This window comes from Pongo pygmaeus, chromosome 8 (genome assembly GCF_028885625.2).
Source record: "Pongo pygmaeus isolate AG05252 chromosome 8, NHGRI_mPonPyg2-v2.0_pri, whole genome shotgun sequence".
NCBI classification, from domain to species: domain Eukaryota; kingdom Metazoa; phylum Chordata; class Mammalia; order Primates; family Hominidae; genus Pongo; species Pongo pygmaeus.
This window is the reverse complement of record NC_072381.2, coordinates 32,169,941-32,192,831: the sequence shown is the minus strand read 5'-3', so window position 1 is coordinate 32,192,831 and position 22,891 is coordinate 32,169,941. Positions and strand designations below refer to the sequence as shown.

At 43.6% G+C, this 22,891-nt stretch overlaps 1 long non-coding RNA gene across 1 annotated transcript; it reads left to right on the top strand.

The window, feature by feature from the left end:
- Positions 1-7,904: 7,904 nt before the first annotated feature.
- On the top strand, positions 7,905-11,363 carry LOC129006913 (uncharacterized). The gene is made up of 3 exons (XR_008492113.2): positions 7,905-8,263; positions 10,830-10,939; positions 11,177-11,363. It is a non-coding gene; the product is annotated as an uncharacterized LOC129006913 (long non-coding RNA).
- Positions 11,364-22,891: the final 11,528 nt, after the last annotated feature.

The following is a 22,891-nucleotide window of genomic DNA, read 5'->3' as shown; positions in this document are numbered from 1 at the left end:
ACATATTCAATAAATGTAAGTGCTCATTAAACTCATGATTGGACATTGCCTGAGGATTGCGGCAGCCTTCCTATAATAAGAGCAGGCCACGGGGTTGTCAGTGTCCCCAGGCCTACCGTTTACAGCATGCCTCCACCTCACAGAACTCCCTGATGGCCTTGAAGCTCTCACCTTTCTGTTCCGACCCAGGACTCCTTGAACAGTCATTCAGCTTTCTTTTATTGACCAGGGAAAGCTGCCTGAGAAATGGAGATAAAAGGCAGAGGCACACAGGCAAACCCAAGAAGGAAAGGCAGGGACTGGTTTAAAAATGGGCTGGATTCAGAGGGTAGATGATCAAGGGAGAGCCAGGTATGCAGTCCCAGGCCTGAAAGGCCAGGCAGAAGACCATATGAAGGGCAAGGAGTCAGGTAGAAGGCCAAGGTTACAGTGACGGAGACCTGGACACTGAGCTACCCTCTTTCACAGAGCACACCACTTCTGTGCTTTATGTATGGGCAGTAGCAACTAAAAGCAGTAGCAATCATAATAACAAACATGGGTTTGTTATTATGAACTCTTACTATGGGTACTGTGCAGAATATCCTCCTTGTGGGAGTAATTGATCCATGCTAAGGATTGGTCATTGATAGAGGTCAGAGGTTAAAGAGGTGAGGGTTTGATGGTCAGGATGGTATTTGTGCTGGAGAACTAGGAATGCCTAAATCCCCTGTCAATCGGTCCTCCTCCCATGAGGTTTGATTGTGTGTAACAACACACAAGGGGAATGAGTCTAAAAACACACAAGGAATAGCAATCAAATTACCACTGTATTGTTATTTCCCAATTGCCCCCAACAGATGCTCGGTGCTGCGTTGGAGCCTGTGGTTGAGACTTAAGGCCAAACAGGCCTCCTAATCCACCACCAAGACATCCCTTGCAAGAAAATAAAAATCATGGTACTAACACATTAAGAATGTTTGTAGAGGAAAAAAAGAGGATGAAGGAAGGCTTGTTAGGTAGAGCACAACCCTGACCTAACTGTGGAAGCCAGCAGTATCTCGAATGAGGCGGATCAGAAGGGAGACTCCTGGAGTGTCCATCACATTGCAAGTAGCAATCCCATCCATCATCAAAGGAGGTCAACAGGTGGCCTCTGAGTCTGACTGTCCTGATAGCAGCGCTTCCTTGGAGAACTCTGTCTCATGAGAAGCAGCAAGGCCAGGAGGCAGGTGAATGGGCACAAGCATGAAGACATGGGAGGGAAGCATCCCTCCCCAACAGTAGTAGTAGTAAAAATAATGACGATCAATATTTCAATATGATCATTTTCAGAGTGAATTTAAATGTACTGTTTAATCTTTATAACAATCATATTGGATAGCTGCTATTAGTCTCGGAATTAGCAGATTGGTTTGGTGACTTACCTAAGATTGCAAACCTAGTAGGTGGCAGAGACAGCATTCACTATCAAGAGGGCAAAGCCCACCAGCTTGCCATCCAACACACTGGTTGCTAAGTGAATCTAGCTGGGGGAAATACGTTGGATCTAAGTACAAAGCCTGACACTGTGCCAGGTGTCCTGCTCTGCCAAGAAGGGATGGTTCTCCTTACCTACCATTGCTGGTCCTTCTAGGGAGCTACCTCTAACACACTTGCCGATTCCCATTTACAGAAAATTCTTGATCTCACTCGGCCTTTCCAATTTATGATTATATATAACTTAAAAATTTTCCAATCATCCATTAATTCCCAAACACAGAGGTGGCTCACTGATCGAGGATTTATGGCAACAAATACCATCTAGATAGATTGGTATAATAGCTTTCACTGTAAGTAAAACAGCATGGCCTAGGTGCTGAAATAGACAGATCAGTGAAATAGACCTAAGAATATGGTTACTTGTTATAAAGAAAAGATGACATTTCAAATAACCGATAGAAAGCATGGATTATATAACAAATTATGATAAAATAATGGATTTGCAAGAAGAACAATTCAGTTATATCTTTACTTGATTCCTTATTATCGACATACAGATGCATCAAACAAAGCCAGAAATGTACTGGGTGAAAACACAGATGAATATTTTCATAATCTTGGAACGAGGAGTTTTCTTACCCAAAAATTATCTTGACACAATATATAATTTTAAATTTTCTATGGCAAAAGATCACAAATGACATTTAAGCAAAAATAAAAAACTGGAGAAAAATTATTTGCAAATGATATGATGGACCGAATTAATACCTTTACTATACACAGAGCTCCTACAAATCAATAAAAGGAATTAAAGAGCCCAATAAAAATGGGAAAAGATACATGTAGGCTGCTTATAAAAGAAGAAATGCCAAACATATAAAACAATATTCAATCTTAAGTTTCAACTATATTAATATTCACACATAAAATAATAAATAAAACAGTAAAGTGTGTGTATATGTGTCTGTGTGTGTGTCTTTGCCTTTGCCTATCAAACACGAAGAATAAAGAGACTGAGAAAACCTACCATTGAAATGGGTATTCTCATGCCCTTATAGTTGTTTTTTATGTAAATTGGCATCATTCTTCTGAAGGGCAGTCTGGAAATATATACCACAGCTTAAAATATGCACACTTACCCTTAGCCCAAGAATGGCAATTCAACAAATTTATTCATTTTTATTGTAGTGAAATATATATACTATAACATTTACCATTTTAACCATTTTCCAGGTAAATGTAAGATATTTTTGTTCTAGTTTCTTTTTTAAAAAATAGTTTACATGTCTGTATACATATACTTATATACAATTATATCTCGGACACATATATATTTTTAAAGGTTAATTACAGCTTCAATTTTACTTGTTCAAGCTGTGAGGCAACTAACATTTTAACCATTTGTAAGTGTGCAGCTCAGTGGCATGAAGTAGATTCACATTGTGCAATCATCACCACCATCCATCTCCAGAACTTTTTTTTAATCTTCCCCAACTGAAACTTTGCACCTATTAAACACTAACTCTCAGCCAGGTGCAGTGGTTCATGCCTGTGTTCCCAGTACTTTGGGAGGTCAAGGCAGGGGATCCCTTGAGACCAGAAGTTTGAGACCAGCCTAGGCAACATAGTGAGACCCTGTCTCTACAAAAAATAATTTAAAAAAAATTAGCTGGGTGTGGTGGTGTGCATCTATAGTCCCACCTACTTGGGAGGCTGAGGCAGGAGGATTGCTTGAGTCCAGGAGTTTGAGTTTGCAGTGAACCATGATCATGCCATTGTATTCCAGCTTGGACAACAGAGTGAGACCCTCTCTCAAAAGTAATAATAGTAATAAAATAAAAGTAAATAATCAAACACTAATTTCTCATTCCCCCCACCACCCTAACCCGTCAACCACCATCCTACTTTCTGTGTCTATGAATTTGACTACTCAAAAGATTTATCTTAAGAGAATTGTACAACAGTAAAATACATGTGCATGAAAGATATACTCATTCATTCAAAAATACTTCCCGAGTCCTTACTACGTGGTAATAATCAAGATAGAAGAGGTAACTTGTGTCATGCCCAAGTCACGATCCCGAGAAAGAAAGTAGAACATAAACAAGCATGCAAGCAATGAAACATTCGGTTGGGGTAAGCAATTATAAAGAAGATAAACAAATCGACATGATAGTAATTTTAGGTGGGGGTGTACTTTAGGTTTCTCAAGCACTGTTTATAATAGCAAACAAATTAGAAAAAGCTAAATGTCTAAGCCACATTCCTGCTAAGGCATCGAGTCCACCTGGCCGGAAGTCAGCATATGACAGTTCATCTTAGACAGTAAGAACCTTTCTCAGAACTAACTCCATTAATTCAACGTGCTTTCTGTAGAGCATTTTCCCGGAGAGAAAGTTTCCAACATTTGGGGGTAGAGAATAATTTAGCAGGGGTACATGCCAGTGCTTCCTTATTCTGAGAAGGAATATGTAGATGACAGTTTCAAGTGTTTGATGTCCAACCCTCCTAAAACTGTAAAATAGCAACAGGGTGATCAAGACACTGATCTAAATCTTGTTTTGTGGTTTTACTTTTGTTCTGGCGGGCTTAGCAACACTGGAAAAAAAATTACAGTGTGTGCACGGGAAACAGATTCTTTCCTCCTTCTTGACTAACTGACAAGTTGGAGATCAGGCACAAGTAAAGTGTGATGGCATTGCTTGTGATCTAGTTGGGATACATGGAACAATTTAAGCAGCATCAAGGGCCTGGCCTACCCTTAGCTTAGGCAGGAAATTCAAGGGTAATATAACACTTTGCTGTTAAGTAATGCCATTGGAATAAAAGCATGCTCAGGATGACTTTTGGCTTTAACTTGGAATTTCTGTTTCATTTGCTTCCAAAAAGAACTTTTTTTTCTCCTTAAAGTTCTTAACTTGTATTTCAAAAGTTCTTGTCGCTGTATAAATATGATATATACAAGCCGGCCTTGAATAAAAACTGTATGTCATAGGATACGCTGAAAAACAAATTTGGGATATAAGTTTTAGCTGGAAACATCTGCAGCAGCAGCTTTGTATAATGCAAAGAGTAAGTCGCAGGTCAGACATATGAACCCTCCTACCTATTAGCTGTGTGGCCTTGAGTGGATGAATTAACCTTTGAGCCTATAAAAGGGGAATAACCATAGTACCCACTCAGAGGGTCTCTGTGAGGATAAATTGCAAGCACATGAACTAGCACATAGTAGGTCTTTTTTCTTCTTTCCTAGGCTTCATAAGTGAGTGTGGCATAAATGACCTAGAGGAGAAAACGACTAAAATGAGAAACTGAAATGTAGTTTTGTCTGAGTAACTCAAACATGGTCCGACAGATCTGTCTTTTGGTTTTAACCCATGTTCCCCGATGCTGCCTGAGAAGCTGAGTTTCGGCATGAGTTGAATTTCTGTCTTTAGTTTCTAAAGGATTTACACTAACTAGAGCATCGCTAGATAACTCAGGGTGATGCGAGAGACTCATACCCATGAGAGAAATTGCTTTGGGGACAGCAGAGCTACCTCCAAAACATTTGTAGGGTAATATCATGTGCAAAAGAAATTAGATTTATTCTGCATGACTCTGTAAGTGGAGACATATTTTGGTTTTATAGATAGAAGACATTTATGAAAAATAAGATTGTTACCCAGGCATGGTGGCTCCCACCTGTAATCCCAGCACTTTGGGAGGCTGAGGCAGGAGAATAACTGGAAGCCAGGAGTTCAAAACTAGCCTGGGGCTGGGCGCAGTGGCTCACGCCTGTAATCTCAGCACTTGGGGAGGCCTAAGCGGGTGGATCAATTCAAGACTAGCCTGGCCAAGGTGGTGAAATCCCGTCTCTACTAAAAATACAAAAATTAGCCGGGCATGGTGGCACACGCCTGTAGTCCCAGCTACTTGAAAGGCTGAGGCAGGAGAATAGCTCGAACCTGGGAAGCGGTGCTTTCAGCGAGCCAAGATCTCACCACTGCACTCCAGCCTGGGTGACAGAGCAAGACTCCCTCTCAAAAAAAAAAAACACACACACACACACAAAAAACAACCAAAAAACAAAACAAACAAACAAACAAAAAAACAGCCTGGGCAACATAGCAAGAACCCATCTCTGCAAAAAATTTTAAAAATTAGCCAAGTATGGTGGCACATGCCTGTAGTCCCAGCTACTCAGGAGGCTGAGGTGCGAGGATCCACTTGAGCCCAGGAGTTAGAGACTGCAGTGAGCTGTGATGGTACTACTGCACTCCAGCCTCGGCGAGAGAGTGGATCCTTGTCTCTAAAAAATAAATTGATTAATTAAAAAAATAAATTTATAAAATCTAAGGTAGAAAGGGTCCCATCACTAGAGGGATCCTATCAGAGAATAGTTATGCACTCCCTAGGGGCCATACAGGGAATTCAGTATTGGAAAAGGGTTGAGTGAGGTGACTTCGAGGGTTCTTTTCCAGGCCAGGGAGGCTGCAATTCAGATGGCTCTGTAAATGCAAGGTTTTGCTGGAGGAACTTAAGGCCGAACAGGCATAGCAAGGTGTAAGGCACACGCAGGAGCACACAGATTGTGCTAATGCATGAACTTTAACCTTCTCTAACAAAAGAATGTCATGCCACATTGAAAAAAAAAGGCCTTCCACTGCTAGAAATGAAAACATTCATACTTTAGTGTATCGTATTTAATAGGTTCATGTAGACACAGGGGCCAAATGAAACTGAACCAAGATCTTAGGCATTAAGTTACATTTTAATTTTACCTTTTCCCCTCTGCGATTCTGACATAAGCAGTAAAAATGAACCTGGACCTTTGACCTGACCAATAGATATATTTTTTAATTAAATTTCTTTTTTCCATCCACCTGCGAACCTCTACTGATTGTTTCAGTATCTTGGTCAACTGCTTTTAACAGCGAAACATTAAAGCCACTGCGAGAATAAACAGGAAGCTGGTGTTTAGGTGGGAGTTCCTAGGAATTTTATACCACTGACCACAGAGGCCAAAAGAGAAAGGAAATAGGAAAAACAGTGTAAATACCTGGGTGACTAATGACTTTGCACAGCTCAGCTGGCTTTTCTGAACATTTCATGGGACGTCTCTCCAGGGGAAACACCCTGAAAATTTTTCAGGACTCCGGGTGGCATTGAAAGGCCAGAGAGGGGTGTTTACTGCACGCTGCTGGCTGGCTGGTTTTGTGGGTTTTGTTCACCGTCTACCGGGCAGAGAGCCTTTCTGCCGATGTCGCCAGATGCCTCTCTCCAAGCGAATGACCCATTTGCATGCGTGGTGCAGACATTTTCCGGAGCTCCAGGGCTCCCAGGCCTCCCCAGGCCTCCGATTGTAAAGGATCGTAGGGCCACCCCTTTCCTTGTTCACATGGACAGCGCCTAAGAGGATTTAGAATCAAGTGGGCACATTTGCACTGCCTTGTTCTGAAGAGGCAGCTGGAGCGCGGACTGGCCTGGCGCAACCCACCGCGGGTCCCGGGGGACGGCATTGTCTCCGAGGGGCCGCCACAGGGGCTCCATTGTGAGCGGGGCCGGCCTTTTTCTCCTGCCCTCTGTCTCCCCGGGCCTCCCCTCACCACCCCAACCCCCGCTCCACGCAGACTTTTCTCTCAAGCTGCCGGCACCCCCGGCTGCCGCATTTCCAATGCAGGGGAGCGGCGAGGCTCCGGGCTGGCCATCTGCACGCGGAGATTGACAGCAGCCCCGGAAGGTCAGCGCCTCAACGATTTCTGTCTGAACAGCAGGCCACCCAGGCCTCGCGAGCAAAACAGGGACATCTGCTCCCCTTAATTTAGAACACTGGTTCTAATTTCTCCGAAGCCCCTTGCTTAACGCCCTCCTCAGGCTGCGGGGGAGGGGGCGAGGAGGGGCAGGACAGACGCGGCTGCCCGCCCCCGGCTCCCCATCTCCCGGGGAGAGCAGCTGAGTCTGGCGGGAGTAGGGAGGGGGGTTGGGGTGAGGAGCCTGGTCACTCACGTGACCGGGGTGACGTGGCGCGGGGGAGGGGCGGGAGGGCGGAGTGGGCGCCGGGCCTGCCACGCCTGGGACGCACAAATGCATCTGGGTCTGCAGAGGAGCAAGCTGCGCTGGCCCGGGAGGCCCTTCTCCTCGGGGCAGATGGATTTCAGGCACCCCCGGCCCCTTGAGGAGAAGATCAAGGGAATGGACAGAAAAGTATATTGCGACTACAGTGGAGACAGGGATTCATCTCTGCCCTTGGCCTCGTGAGGGTCCCTGGGCTGGGACAAAGTCCTGCCTGGGCAGTTGACATCAAAATTCGTCGTGCCTTGGCTGCTTTATGTGGGCAAAAGGATGAAAGAATTGCACTTCTGTTGCGCTTCTACCGCTAGATCATAAGCTCCTTGAAAATACGTTGCATCTGTGTCTCTAGCATCTTCCACAAATGTTTGGAGAATAAATTAATGTGTGGCGGGGCGCGGTCCCTGTGAACTCTAACTGTGCTCTTTTTCTCTATGACAGAAAAGAAGACATTGCAGCTAGGGATTCGTTAATTACTTTGTTCCCTCTTTTCCTCCCTCCCTCCCTTCCTCCTTTCCTTTCACTAACATTTTGATGGGTGTCCCATGTGTGCTGGACATCAGGCGGTGGACCAGGGATACAAGAAACGAGACTCCTAACCCTTGAGATGCTCTTCATGTGGTGAGGGGTGCTGCATACAAGCAAGCAGTTCACCAGGGCTCTGGGTGACAAGTGCCATGGATAGCAGTAGGGCAGCTCTCAGCCCAGCTCCTGGGGAAGGAGAGAGGGAGGATGTCCAGGTGGAGGCTGGGTGAGTAGAAACTTACCAGGAGAAAGGCCCTTTGCCCACATAGATCTCCCTGCGTAGCCCACCCCCAACCCATTCCCCTCCCACTTATTCCTCAGGCCTCAGGTAAAATGTCACTTCCCTGATGCCTGGGCCAGATCAGGTCCTCCAGTTACAGGATCCTGTAGCTCTTTCATCTTCTCTTTTGTAATACTCATCAAATGTACAACTGGGCAAAGTTCACCCTCCTCACTGGACTGTAAGTTTCGTGAGGCAGAAACTGGCCATTCTGTTCATGGATGGAAACGCCACACCCAGCACTGTGCCTGGCTCCTCATGCCCCATAAATACTTGCTGAGCCAATGAATAGTCAGACTCCTCTTAAGTTAGTGAGAAATCCATACATACATTTTCTGTTTGGGATGCCAGGACAAGCTGTGACGGCTCCACTCAGAGTACCAGTGGGAACTGCCTGGTACCAAGGGGCTGTGGTTTCAAATTTATTATTTGGTGATATTCTGCACCTGGGTGATTTTGAAACTGCCTTCTTCCAAATGAGTGTCAAGTAGATGCTCCTCAAAAAGGGATCCTCGAGCAAACAGGTTTTTTTGCCACAGGATTTTACAGAGCCTATGATGCGCTCATGTGCACTGTCCTCAGGCAGATAGTTTGTTGAAGAAGCATCTAGTAACATTTGCAGCTGGGGGATATCGATGAAGCTCAATGTTAACTTTGCAGCACCATTTCCCCCCAACTCCTCCTAGGCTGTGAGAGATAGAAGGAGCTGGGACCAAGGGATCTGCACAAGATTAATTTGCCATAATGAAGGTCTACTCCTTCCCCTTGATTTCTTTGTTATGCCATGTGACAAATTGTTGTTTTTGACAAACAGAGCATTGAGGGAGGCCGAGGCAGACAGATCAGCTGAGGTCAGGAGTTCGAGACCAGCCTGGCCAACATGGTGAAACCCCATCTCTACTAAAAATACAAAAATTAGCCAGGCATGGTGGCATGAGTCTATCGTCCCGGCTGCTTGGGAGACTGAGGAAGGAGAATCACTTTAACCTAGGATGTGGAGGCTGTGGTGAGCCAAGATTATACCATTGCACTCCAGCCTGGGCAACAGAGCCAGATTCCACCTCAAAAAAAAACAAAAAACAAAAAACATTGAAGATGTAGATTAAGGAGGCATTGGGGGTACTCTATAGTGTCACCTGAGTTTAAATCCAGCTCTGGCACTACTTAGCTGTATGACTTTGGAGGACTTCCTTAGCATCTCTGTGCCCAGGTACTTTATTTGTACATAGAGATAATAGTTTCTAATTTACAGTCTTGTTAATACATTAAAAGCTCTTATAGGCATGTAGAATTCTCATGGTAGGTATAAATTTTATTTAAATTGCTAATAATTGGTTAATTAAAAAATAAATATCCAACCTCTAATAGGTTAATTTAACTAATTAAGCCTGGTGTATTAATGGAGAGGGATCACAGTGGCTGATAGCCCGAGGGACTAGGTTTTCTCTGCTTGCTGCTTTGAGCTTGAGTGAAGCCTTCTGCGCCTTGGCCATTTGTTGCTTTTCCAGCTAGAAGGATTCCAAGTCTTCAACAGCATTACTGAGCTCTTCCTCTCAATGAGTTTAAGTTGTAATTTCATTACACTTCATTCTCAAATAGAAGAGTTGAGCAGCTGTGTAGCAAGATCCAAAACACTTTGTTTACAATCAGTTTTCCAAGGATTGGCTTAGTAGCCAGTGGCAAGTTTCTCAGCACTAGGTTTATGAGCCAGAGAAGCATTTTTTTTTTTTTTTTTTTTTTTTGGACACAGGATCCGGCTCTGTTGCCCAGGCTGGAGTGCAGTGGTGCAATCATAGCTCAGTGCAGCCTTGAACTCCTGGTTGAACTCCTGGGCTCAAGTGATACTCCTTCCTCAGCCTCCTTATTAGCTGGGACTACAGGTGTACACCACCACGCTTGGCTAATTTTTTTAACACTTTGTAGAGATGGGTATCTAGCTATGTTGCTCAGCCTGGGTTTAAACTCTTGGCCTCAAGCAACCCTCCTGCCTTGGCCTCCAGAGGACCATATTATTTTAAACAATAGAGACTGTTTACAATGAAACGGAAAATAGAATCATACCTTATTTGTTGTAGCTTAATTTGGCCATTAAAGAATCAATACTGTATTTTCAGAGAAGAAAAATTTTCAGGGGCCATATATGAGAACACAGTGTGAAAATTCACATTATTTTCAAACTGTATTTAAACCACCCAGCTTAAAAGAAAGTTGCTTCTGGAAAGTCAAAGATGCTCTGAAAATGAGTGGAGATATGGTTTCTTACATATATGTATAAAATGAACAGTTCTATTCTTTCAACTCTTTATTATCTCTATAGGACATTAAGTTGGGCCGCATGTGCTAGACTAGGTGTCTGGAGTAAATCTGTTTTCAGATATAATCTCTGGAGCATTCATGAAAGCTTCATATTTTGACACAGGAAGCAAAGAACATACTTGCAAATGCTGGCTCTGTTCATGGATGGAATGGTGCTTAAAACAAGTATCCTGCTGACATTACTTAACTCTTACAGGGGTCATTACTCAGGGATCAGCAATTTGCTAAAGATGAACCGATTCTAAGAAGATGGTTTTCAAGCAACAACCAATTTTAAATCTGGACTGTGCATCAGGCACCTCTTGGGTATGACCTCAGTGCCTTTGGGTGTCCCTTGTCCCTCATTCCAGCTACTGATGCAGGTTCTGAGCAGCTTCCTGCTGGGGCCTTGCCTCATGCCTTTGCCTCACACCTCTGCTGGAGCTTCCAGAGTCTGCCCTGGAGCTTCTCTAAGCCATCGGGGGCCCATGCATTTTGCCCAACCCAGGAGTGACCAATGGAGTCTAAGTGCTAATGGATAAATGTTTTCCTTTCTTCCCCCAGATGGACAGCCCTGAAACATCTTTCATGCAACTCCTCAGGCAGCCCAGAAACAGCCAGGAACCATTCGCCAGGAGCTGTGGCCAACTTAATAACTTATCCTTGTATTGGTTTCCATCCTCTGTCCTTCATCCGTCTTGTCTTTTACTCCTACTTGCTGGATCACACATCCCAATAAATTTTTGCACTCAAGCCTTTGTCTCAGGATCTGCTGTCCGGAGGACCAAGACTAAGTTCAAGTCATTTTTTTTTTTTGAGACGGAATCTCACTCTGTTGCCCAGGCTGGAGTGCAGTGGCATGATTTTGACTCACTGCAACGTCTGCCTCCCGGGTTCAAGCGATTCTCCTGTCTCAGTCTCATGAGTAGCTGGGCTTACAGGTGCACGCCACCACACCTGGCTAATTTTTGTATTTTTAGTAGAGACAGGGTTTCACCATGTTGGTCAGGCTGGTCTCAAACTCCTGACCTCGTGATCCGCCCGCCTCGGCCTCCCAAAGTGCTGGGATTACAGGCGTGAGCCACTGCGCCCAGCTGCCATTTTTTTTTTTTAACTAAATTGAGTTACACTGTCTAGGCTATCTTCACACACCCCCACCATCTCAGGCAGTTTTCCAAATGCAGAAAGCTCAGCCCTCTTTTCACCGAGTGCATCTGCATCCTGGTGTGTGCATGAAATGGGTGATGGTGTAACCTGTCTCCTTGCATTGCATGTGGTGGGTCTCAGGGAGAGTGCTGAGTCATGATGTCTTGGCAACAGTCACAGCAGGACCCAGAATGGAGTTTACAGTGCAGATCCAGCAACTGGTTGGGAACTCTGGCCCTGTGCTTTTGTCTGCTAACTTTAACTTGGCCCTGTGTTATTTTTCCAAGCCACATTTTTAACTTCCTCCCAAGTTTTTTAATTTGTTCATTTCATCCTGCTGTATCTGTGGATTTGATATAAATAAGCAAAGATTGGTGTGAGTAGACCTTTTTAAAAAAATCATGTCTAAAAGTCCCAAAGTCACATTGAATACTCTTACTATATGATGTAGCTTTTTTAAAATGATGAGAAAATTGTGATTCTGAAAAATAAAAGTGTAAAAACTTTACTGTGTTCATTTGGAGATGATTTATTGAGTGTGTTTAATCATTATCAGCCTGGAACAAGATTATGCCATCCACAGCAGAGAATTATACAACTTTGAACAACAGTTCTGGCATGCTATGGGGACCTTGTAGAGACACGGTATCTGACCATGGGACACAAAGTGACCACGTGGCCAAAGCAGCCCATCAGGAGCTGGGTTCTGTCGGAACCACTATGTCATGTCATTAGATAGGCCCTGGAACAATCCATTGTAAGACTGGACTGGTACATCTGGGATTAGACCTAAGCAGGACCAGAGGGCACAGTGAAGCTGCACAATAGCCATCCACTATTACTGTACCAGCACTTCCCTCTCAGCTCACACACACGGCCATATGTAAGACCCTTATGATTAGCTGATCAAAGAGGAAGGAGCTCAAGCTTGCTTCATGGATGGGCCAGCTCTGTACATCCGTGCAAGCTGAAAATGAATGGGAACCGTGTTACAGCCCCATTCAAGGGTGGTCTTAAAAGACAGTGGATGGTTGTGTCCCTGGTCATACACTTTGTTTTGAAAAAGAAGTGGCCTGGGGACATGATATATGCAGACTCATGGGCAGTACCAAATGGCTTGACCGAATGGGCAGGGGCCTAGAAGGAGACAGATTGGCAGATTGGCCACAAGGAGGTCTGCAGTAGAGACACGTGCATGGACTACAGGAGTGTTGAAGGTCTTTGTGTCACATGTTAACACCCACGAGAGAGGCACTAAACATACAGGTAGACAAAATGACTAACCAGTTGACAGCAGTCTCTGTCATCATCCACTTCAGGGCCGGCGCTGAATAGAATAGCCATGGTGGCAGGTATGGAAGCTATGCATGGGCCCACCAGTATTGGCTCCCACTTACCAAAGCTTTTCTAGCCACTGCTACTGCCAAATGTCTAACATTCTAGCAGCAAAGAGTGATACTGGGATCCCAGTAGAGCCTATCCCTCAAGGAGACCAACCGGACACTCTGGCAAATTCGCTACACTGGATACCTTCCACCCTGGAAGACAGCAATTCATTTTAACCTGAATGGACGCATATCCATATCCTGGGCATGGGTTCACATTTCCTGCCCTTAGCACTTTGGCCAGCACCATTATTCAAGGGCTTCTATAGTGTTAAATCCACTTTCATGGGATCTGTATAATATCACATCAGGGCAAGGAGCCCACTTTTCAGCAAAGGAGTTGTTAGAATGGGCGCATGCCCATGGACTCCACTGAACGGTTCTAGCACATGCTATGACACCCAGGGGCTTCAAGCCACATAAAGCAATGGTATAGACAGAACTGTTGGGGCTTAATATACCAGCTCAAAAGTGATGCCTTGTCAGGATGGAGCACCATTCTCCAGGAGGCAGAATACATCTTAAAGCAAAGACCTTTATATGGCACTGTGTTCACACAGGTAAAATACATGAGTCCAGGAACCAAGGAGTGGAAACAAGAGTGTCTCTGCCAGCCATCACTCCCAATGACCTACTTGGAGAATCCTCCAAACACTGAGCCCTGTGGGTTTTGAGGTACTCATTTTTTAAGGGAGAATGCTTCTGACAGGTGACACAGCAACAGCCCATTGAATCATAACTGTGGCTGATCCATGGACACTGCTTGCACCAAGGGGACCACAGGCAAGAAAGAGGAGTTGCCATCTTGGAAGGGATAACTGAACCTGATTTTCAAGGTCACCAGGAAGAGGGAATGCTACTGTAACATGCAAAGAAGGGAAGAATACATGTATAACCTCAGAGATTTACTTAGGCACCTCTTGGCACTTCCTTCTCCAATTTTTAAAGAAAATAGACTGTCGCCTGTGAAGGGCATAATGACCAAGAAGCTCAGACCCCTAGGGATGAGCAACTGGTCTTAACACCAGGAAAGCCACGGAGATCAGAAGAGGTGCCTGTTGAGAGTGATGGAAATCTTCAATGGATAATAGAGGAGAGAGAAGATAAGTGTTAGTGTCACCCTTAAGCCAGCTCTAGCATCAGGATCTATAATTTGTCCCACTACTCTTCCTTTTATAAGTTCCCACTAGGAACAGAGGCTCACTAGTATCTTGAAGGAAAGTTTCCCAGAGCCTATAAGAGGACACAAGCACCACAAGGGGTGGACTGTTGTGGATGCTTTGATGCATTGTCATGTTTCCTACTCAGGAAGATTCTTGTTGAGGAATGAAAGTCTTATTTCCAAGATGCTGGGAATGCTGTCAGAAGATAGCCGTCCGCTGTTAGCCTGTGGGGTTTGCCTCACGTAGAGAATACAGCCTGCATGATCTGAAGATCACACCTCCTGCCAGGAATGACTTATACTGAATGATCAATATGAAAGTGGAAAGACCTGACCTTCTTGCTCTAACTTGAGACAATTCTAAACCCCAGATCCAGAGCTCCACATGGACTGGCTGATTTTTTTGCTGAAAACTGTGTCGCATCTTAACTTCCCCCTCTGTCTCATCCTACTTGTCCTTCTCCCTTCACAGGTGTTGATCTCCAAAGCACTCCTTAATAAACTGTTTCCCTGGGACCTTTACCTGCAACAGCCAGTGAAACTTGGGTTATCACTGTATGAAATGATTTGTATGCATAGGCTGGTGAGGTCAAGAAAAAGCTTTTATTCTAAAAATAGTCCATTTCAGTAACACCAAACTATATAATTATGAGCCTCTTGCTAGTTGTCAATTGATGTTGATCAAATATACATATACATAGCAAGGTGAACTCTTTTTGAGAATTCCTGAATGCATTCAGTCTGAGCACATCTCACTTCAGATGCCAGATTTTCAACCCTGATTTCAATTCTCAGTTTGGATTTTAGCCATTTCATGAAAGATAATGCACTTTCACAGAGCTAAGTAGATGCAGACATTCCTTAGAGTTTTGACATATGGTCAGAAACTTTATGAGAATTTGTGGATTCATATATTCATTTCTAGGATCCTAAGGTTTTGTACCTTCTTCGCATGCATGGCTTGTTTTTCAGCCCAATCAGTTCTTGAAACTGAACCACACTGATACAGCAGATGTTTAATAATTCAGATATATGCTGAGGTTAGCATTCTGTGGGTAACTACAGAAACTTAAAACCATGATTCTTTTTTTTAATCAAACTCTATGAATCTTTTCTTGAATTATGACTTCCTATTCACCTAATAGAAGCTCCTTAAAATCTCTGGAGATTTTCTGGAGCTCAGGGAAGATCAGAAAAGGGAATCGGTATGTCCCCAGCTGCCATATGTGTGCTCACATGTCAACTTACATCAGAGTGTCTGGACAAATCAGTAATATGAGTTTTCTTCCTTGCCACTTTGAGTTCCAGTCTTGACTCACCAATGAGAAAGTTCCAACTTGGGGGCCTTTGAGAAAATAACAAGGTGGTTCCTCTGAGTTCTTTTATGACCAAAAGTTACTGATTTGATAAAGTACTTCAGGAAGCCTCTTCCATGGGTTTGCCCAAATTCTCCTGACAAGTGATGCAATGGAAGTTGGGCATGCATATCTGTTTTCTTGACTTGGGTAAAGAGAACTTTCCCCCCATTTTCCTATAAGCCTTCTGAGGCACATGAATTAGCTTTTCCTCTTTGGATCAAACTTCCCAGATCTTTTACTGGAAGAGGCATGTGGCTTATTCATTCTATGAATTGCACATGGCATTGCGCATGGTCCCAGGTAGGCCGCACCTCAAGTAGGGTTGGTTGCTTCTCTCCCTTTTCCTCCCCACTTTCCTCCCATCCCCAAACTCTGTCCTTCGTGGTTTAGATAATCCTGTCATCTCCAGTAGCCTCTGGTTAAAAGGACTGGAAGAACATTCTCTCATTCCCCCCAGCTCTTGAAGGTAGGGGTCATGCTCCTGCTGTGATGCTGGAAGGTTGCAGAGGCCAGGGTCAGCCTTCAGAGGCACGGGGAACCAAGCAGTGAGGCTGGGTGATTGAGTCCAGGTTCTGTCAGAGCCTGAGTCAGGACTCACATCTTCTGGGCTTGTGTGCTTTCTCAATCAGGCTAGGTCATCCTTCTCCCTGAGATTGCCTTCACAATTGATTTAGCCCGTGCCAGGGGAGTTGGTTTATGAAACGTATTGCATCCAGTCCTCGTGTTTGCCTCCTCAATATGCCTTTTGATGTCAAAGTGCTTGCAGTAGTACTTTTCCTCTTACCTGCAAAAATGTTTATACTTTCCTCTGGACTTTCCCATTGAAAAGCTTACTATTTAAATGTTTAAAAGTAAACTTTCCCAGTCTTAGCAAGCTTGTCATTTTCAGCTCTGATTAGCCATCTGATGGTCTGTGCCTTGGGCTTCTCCCTCTTGTCAGGCCTGATCCGGCTATTCATATGTTCACACTGGAGTAAGGCGGCAGCTGCAGGCTGGCGTGTCTGACTGGAATTTCAGGCTGCTCCCTATACTCAGATCAAAGGAACCTCCTCAGTTCCTTCACGCACACTGTGCATAAGAATCTAGAATGGCACCCTAGCGCCTACCTGGTATAAGCTCCATACAATCAAGACTTGATCTTTTTCACCACTGTTTCCTTAGCTGCTTGGACAGTGCTGTTACAGGGCTGACCCTCCATTACCGTTGACTGAATCAATGAATGCTGCTTCAGGCTCAACCAGTGTTCACTGACAGGTACTGCACCAGGCTCTGAGTAGGTACTAGGATGCAGTACCTCCATTCTTGCAGGAGATCAGAGTTGAGGATGCAGAGAGAGTGGAGGGATTGATGTTTAACCAGATCACTTCAGTACAACTTAGTAAGTGCTATGGGCTGAGGCATACCTGGGGCAGGAACGCAGAGGTGACGCCTTGCAGAGTAGTAATTCGCCAATCCCAACACACTCCTCCGCTAACCATGGGCCATTTGCCATCTGCTCTCTTCCTGCCCTTATCTTTTTAATCTAAGTTCTCCTTACTTCGCAGCAAGCCAGGCCTTCTGTTCCAGGGACGCTAATCTGCTTTCTCTAACCCCCAAGGACTTGCTTTTGTCCATGCTAGCCTATCTCTGTGAATATATGTTCATTACAGCCCAAAAGGTCTTTCTCAGACTCATGGGGTCTAGGCAGCCTTTCCTAGTGATTTCTCTTCTGATCCCTTTATTTCTCTCCTACTCAGAACTTAGGCTTTTAGCTTGTGCAGTGTAATTCTATGAACCCAGATAAATCACACTGGCATTGAGCATGATTTGGATATCTATAGATAAAAATAATACAAAGAAAGGTATTGGGATTCTCCTCATGTACTTTTATAAAGCCAGGAAATGTAGTGTGCACAGCACTGCATGTCAATGTGGAAATCAACACAGTGGGAAGTGACTACTTCCTTTTCGCAGGGACTCTTAGTGTCCTCGTTGTCACTATGTCAACGTGACATATCACAGACAAACTTCTTTATGTAAATTTAGCACGGTTTATAGATATAAAAATTTGGAGGAGGGGGATCTGGATGGGAGATGTATTAAATGGGCTTTATCACCACTGTTACCACCACTGTGGGGTTTTTGTATTTGACTCCCAACTGAGTTGCAGTTTCTTTAGGAATGTCTCCATCTTTGTATTCCAATAGAAGAATAGTTAAGGAAACAAAATAATAATAATAACTTTATAATTGTGAATAGTGCTAATTACAGTTCACATCCAAAGTAAATGTGACCTCCCCTGAGATGCCTTACTGAATTCCTAGGAGACATGTTGTCACTTTGTGCTCCCAATGCGTCTTGTCACACTTTCAGTGTAGCACCTCCAAGAAAGTATTGTGGTTGATGTTTCATAACTGACTTCTTAGCAGACAGACTTCTTCAAGGATGGGGAGCTTGGCTTCCTTATTTGCTGCTTGCTACTAGGACTTGAGTCACAGCAAAGCTCAGTACACTTTAAAAATACTTTCTTTTTTTTTTTTTCCCGAGATGGAGTCTGGCTCTGTCACCCAGGCTGGAGTGCAATGACGCCATCTCAGTTCACTGCAACCTCCACCTCCGGGGTTCAAGTGAGTCACCTGGCTGCCTCCCCAGCAGATGGCATTTCAGGTGCCCACCACCATTCCTGGTTAATTTTTGTATTTTTAGTACAGATGGGGTTTTACTATGTTGACCAGGCTGGTCTTGAATTCCTGACCTCAAGTGATCTGCCCGCCTCAGCCTCCCAAAGTGCTGGGATTACAGGTGTGAGCCACCGCACCTGGTCAAAAAAATACTTAATAGGTAATGAATGAATGAAGGAAGGAAGGAATGGTGTTTCTGTATTATGTATTTGATAAAGGGATGCTATAATATACTCTTATTATGATAAGATAAAAATAAAAGCAGATCAATCTAATGGTAGGAAAAAATATTTGTGGGATGAAACGTGAAGTTATAGATGTAATTAAGATTCTAAATTCTCCTAAGAGTTCTTTTGTCCCTAGAATCAACAGTAAGGAGTTAGTTGTATTAACTTGGGCCAGCACCTCTGCAGAGTTATAAAATTGATTCGGTTAAGTCTTACCTTTCTGTAAGAGTTAGAAAAGAAAAAGTGTTTGAAGATTTTTAAAAGTATAGGACAAACAGTTACCGTGTAAATTCTGGAGTATTAGGTGCTTTTCTGGGTATTTCCTCCTTCATGCTAAAATGTTAATCTCTGAGTTATGCACTGTAATAATAGATTCCACTGAAAAAAGTGTTTCTGGCACTAATGCGTAAAATATGTTCATGCAATTTGAGGGCTGAAAAATGAATCATTCTTTGGGGGAGAAAGAATGGTATGAAAGTTAGTGCCATTCGGGGGGAACAGAACGTGATTATCTACAAGGTTAGCTGATTTTAAATACTGATTGCCAAACTCTTCAATAAAATATGAATACTTGTCATGGCAATCCGCATCACATGTTACATATCCTATTTCAGGGGTGATGTGTACCTTCTTAAAGAAACATACACTAACTAGGTAATGTCAAGCATTATAAAGCCAGTGGAAATTAAGACTGAAGTGCTTATTTTCTATTGGTTGCTAAACTGGACTTTAACCTCCAGGAAAAGACTAAAACTAAACAAAACTCTGTATCCATGGTAACATGCATAAGAAGGTAATTATTTTTTCTTTACATTTTTAAATTTCAGAGTTTAATAGCGTATTATATGCATTGCCTCGGGCCCACAATCCCTCCAGTTGGCCATTAAGTATTAGGAAATGCCCTCTCTAGCAGTCATTATTGCTTAAATAAAATGCCACTTACAACCCTCCTGAACAAAAGAACTACAGTTTCCGTTGAAAGTACACCTTGAGTATTGTGGTGATTTGGCATAGGGAGCAGGTACCCCTAGAGCAGCTGGCCCAGAAACCAGGCCTGTGTCCTGAGAACAACCTACACAAGGAAGCCTTTTCAGTTGAGATTAGACACAAGAAACAGCTCTGTTCTTTAAGGGAACATACCAGAAGAAAGGCTCCAAACCCACATCCTCATAGGGTCAACCTGGCTGCAGTAGCAATTTTTCTTGGTAAATCCAGTTTTTATTAATTCCATCTTACCATAGAGAATCACTCCTGGATGTACCAATTTGGAGTTTGGGTTTGTAATGTTTAGGGAAGACACATTCGCAACACATTGGCTGATTGAGAAGGTATAAAGGGAGAATTTGCTTGCGAAATTGAGCTAATGTTCCTCCTACACAGGCAGAGTGATGACAGCATTTATAGTAATCCAGAAAATGCAGTCCAAATTGAAACCAAACCTCCTTTTGCGAGCTACAGAGGCCCTCTCCTCGACGTGGTACCCTTGGGTGGCTTACCCCAGATAGGTGTCGGCCTCACGGCTTCAGCTTACCTGCAGAGACACAACCCCAGTAAAGCCGTCCCCAGATGACTTGTGCAAACAAAAGGAAAAATATGTGCTGAAAACTAGAGCTAATCTAGGAAGTTCTAAATTTAGACTGGATTTTTCTTCCAAGAGTTTATTTGTAAATCAATTTTTGGAAGCTGGAGCAAACATTTTCCCATAGAAACATTGTAATAAATGTGGCTGTGCAAATTTAACCCCTAATGAAAATGAAATCCTACACATGAGCAAAAACATCTTTATCCACTGCATTTTTTTTCCACACTTTTTCAGCTACATTGTGGATTAAATGATCTTTTTTTGGTGGGCTAGTCTGGGAGCTAGACCACCATGTGCAATGGTTTCTCTGGGAAATTAGTCCTCACTCAAAAAGCTGGCTGTGAGAAATTCTCGTCTTGCTGCCAGAAGTTCACAGAAAAGAAAGAATTCCTTCCAACCGTTCTGGTGATACCACCCAGAAGTAAAAAGAGGCAGCCATCTTTGTGTAAGGGACATTTGTAAATTTGGTGTTTGTATTTTAGGAACTGCCAGCACTTAATTTAGAAAGCATTACAACTGGATTAGGCTAAAGGTGAATTCTACAGAGCTTAGACCAGGAAGTTGAATAAGAAAACATAAACAGTGAAGCAAAATATAGAACAGAGATTTGCTCGGAGATAAACACTGGAACTAAGAACGTCATAGCAGGGCTTTGAGCAAGACCAATATTCCAGTCCCAAACAAGGCAATGCAAACGTTTCTTTACTAGAAAAAGGAAAGAAATTCAAGGGTTGAGAAGCAATGGACTGTGATGCTGATCACAAGAACTTTCTCTGAGCCTCGTCTTAGCTACTTGCCTTTTCCCTGCCCCCCACCAAAAAAACAAAAACGAAACAAGCTGTGGGCAATACCTCTTCTTCTAGGCAATTCCTCTAGTTGTTTTTGTCCCCCAACCCCCACCATGGCAAGAGAGATCAAGAATTCTTTTTAGCTGGAATGAGGAGTGAGATGAGACAGTGGGCAGAGAGCAGAAGATGGAGTCATGACCCATGAGAAAAAACAAGAATCAGTGTAAGAAGTTGTCAGGGGCAAGGGTCCTTCTCAAAGAGAGAGAGGCCATAAGTTGTGATTTCTGGAGAAAGGAATTACAGCAGAGGCTCCAGGAGCAAGGCAGAAAAATGCTGTGAAAGATGAATAAAATAGTGTGTGGACTCTTCCAGAAAAACAAACAAACAAACAAACAAACAAAAAGTAAAAATGTTGACCAGGTGCAGTGGCTCCCACCTGTACTCCCAGCACCTTGGGAGGCCGAGGCTGGAGAAACACCCAAGGCCAAGAGCTCAAGACCAGCCTGGGCAACATGGGTGAGACCCCATTCTACAAAAAATTTAAAACAAAAATCATCCAGGCATGGTGGCATGTTCTGGTAGTGCCAGCTACCTGGGAAGATCGCCTGAGCCCAGGAGTTTGAGACTGCAGTGAGCTATGATCATACCACTATACTCCAGCCTGGGTAACCCTGTCTCAAAAGATAAAAAAAAATATGTGATGAGGTCAAATCTCTTGCAGCAGCCATGAAGGAGCAGAAGGTAAGTTATGAAGCAGGAACAACAACTGTGAAGCTAACCAAGAAATCTGCCAGGTTTCCAAAGTTGGGAGTTGGGGCCCAGTTTATCTAATATCCAAGGCTCAGGGAAGGAACCAGTGCTCTCCAAGCTACTCAGGAGTCACTTGACTTTCCGTTGTGATTACTCTGCCCCACTGGAGTGTGGGCACCTCTGGGAATCATGGGTTTATAACCTCAACTCTAGTTCTGATCCCGGGGGAACCCAGTGGCTTTGGGTTCGGATCCAAACTCCCTTTGATTTTGAGGAAGTGGAGAGGAATTCATACACTGCATTCCTTGTCATCTCATTTGGGACAGTCATTCATTTGGGACAGTCATTCATTTGGGACTGTTTGTTCCATTTGCTACCTACCATTAAAACAAAATGGCAGAAGGGAGAGATTTTTCCAAGCTGTTTGAAAAGCGCTTCTCACGGTCAGTTAGGAAAAGGCCCGTTGCTATAATTTGTGATTTCCACTGCACCAAAGCACTAAAGGGACAGTAGGCAGAGATGCTGTTAGATGAGAAAAGAGAAATTGTAGTGTGATGGTTGAGATAGATTGAAAGAGTAAATTTATATCAATAGTAGGAGGATTTTCCTGTTCTTCTGGACCTGAAATTTTGAGCATCTGTAAGACTAGTCTCTAGCTTATTTTCTCAGCACTTAATGTAGAGGCTTAGCTCTTTGAAACATGCTAATTTTGGGGAAAAAAAACTTGCTAGCTACTTAGCTCCAAATAACCCCTTCTTGGATGAATTAAGTGACGAGGAATAGGAAAGGCAATTGGGGAAAAAAAAAGATCTATTCCAATCTAATGAGATTGTTGGATGCTGAGTTTCTGGGAAACCCGAGCCCCTGGGACAACTGCCATTGTAGCTGTGCCCTTGTGGTGCAGTGACTTCTCAGCTCACGATGTTTGAAAAGCGTGGTTCAGGCAACATGGATCATAAAAATATATCAGTCTGTGGAATGTTCAGCCCAGAAAGTTCATACGCAGGTGAACACTGCCCTCACCATCCATATCAGAAGGGCTTGTTTGCTTTGTGGACTGGCTTATGCTGGAGTTCATTTCAAAACAGAATTTGAGTTGGGTAAAAAGGATTGTATGTGCTCTCCTGTCAGTTATTTCCTAAACTTAATCATGTTTATTAATGCATATTATCAGGGTGATTTTTACAAAAAAAAACCTCACTGATTTAGATACACTAGACA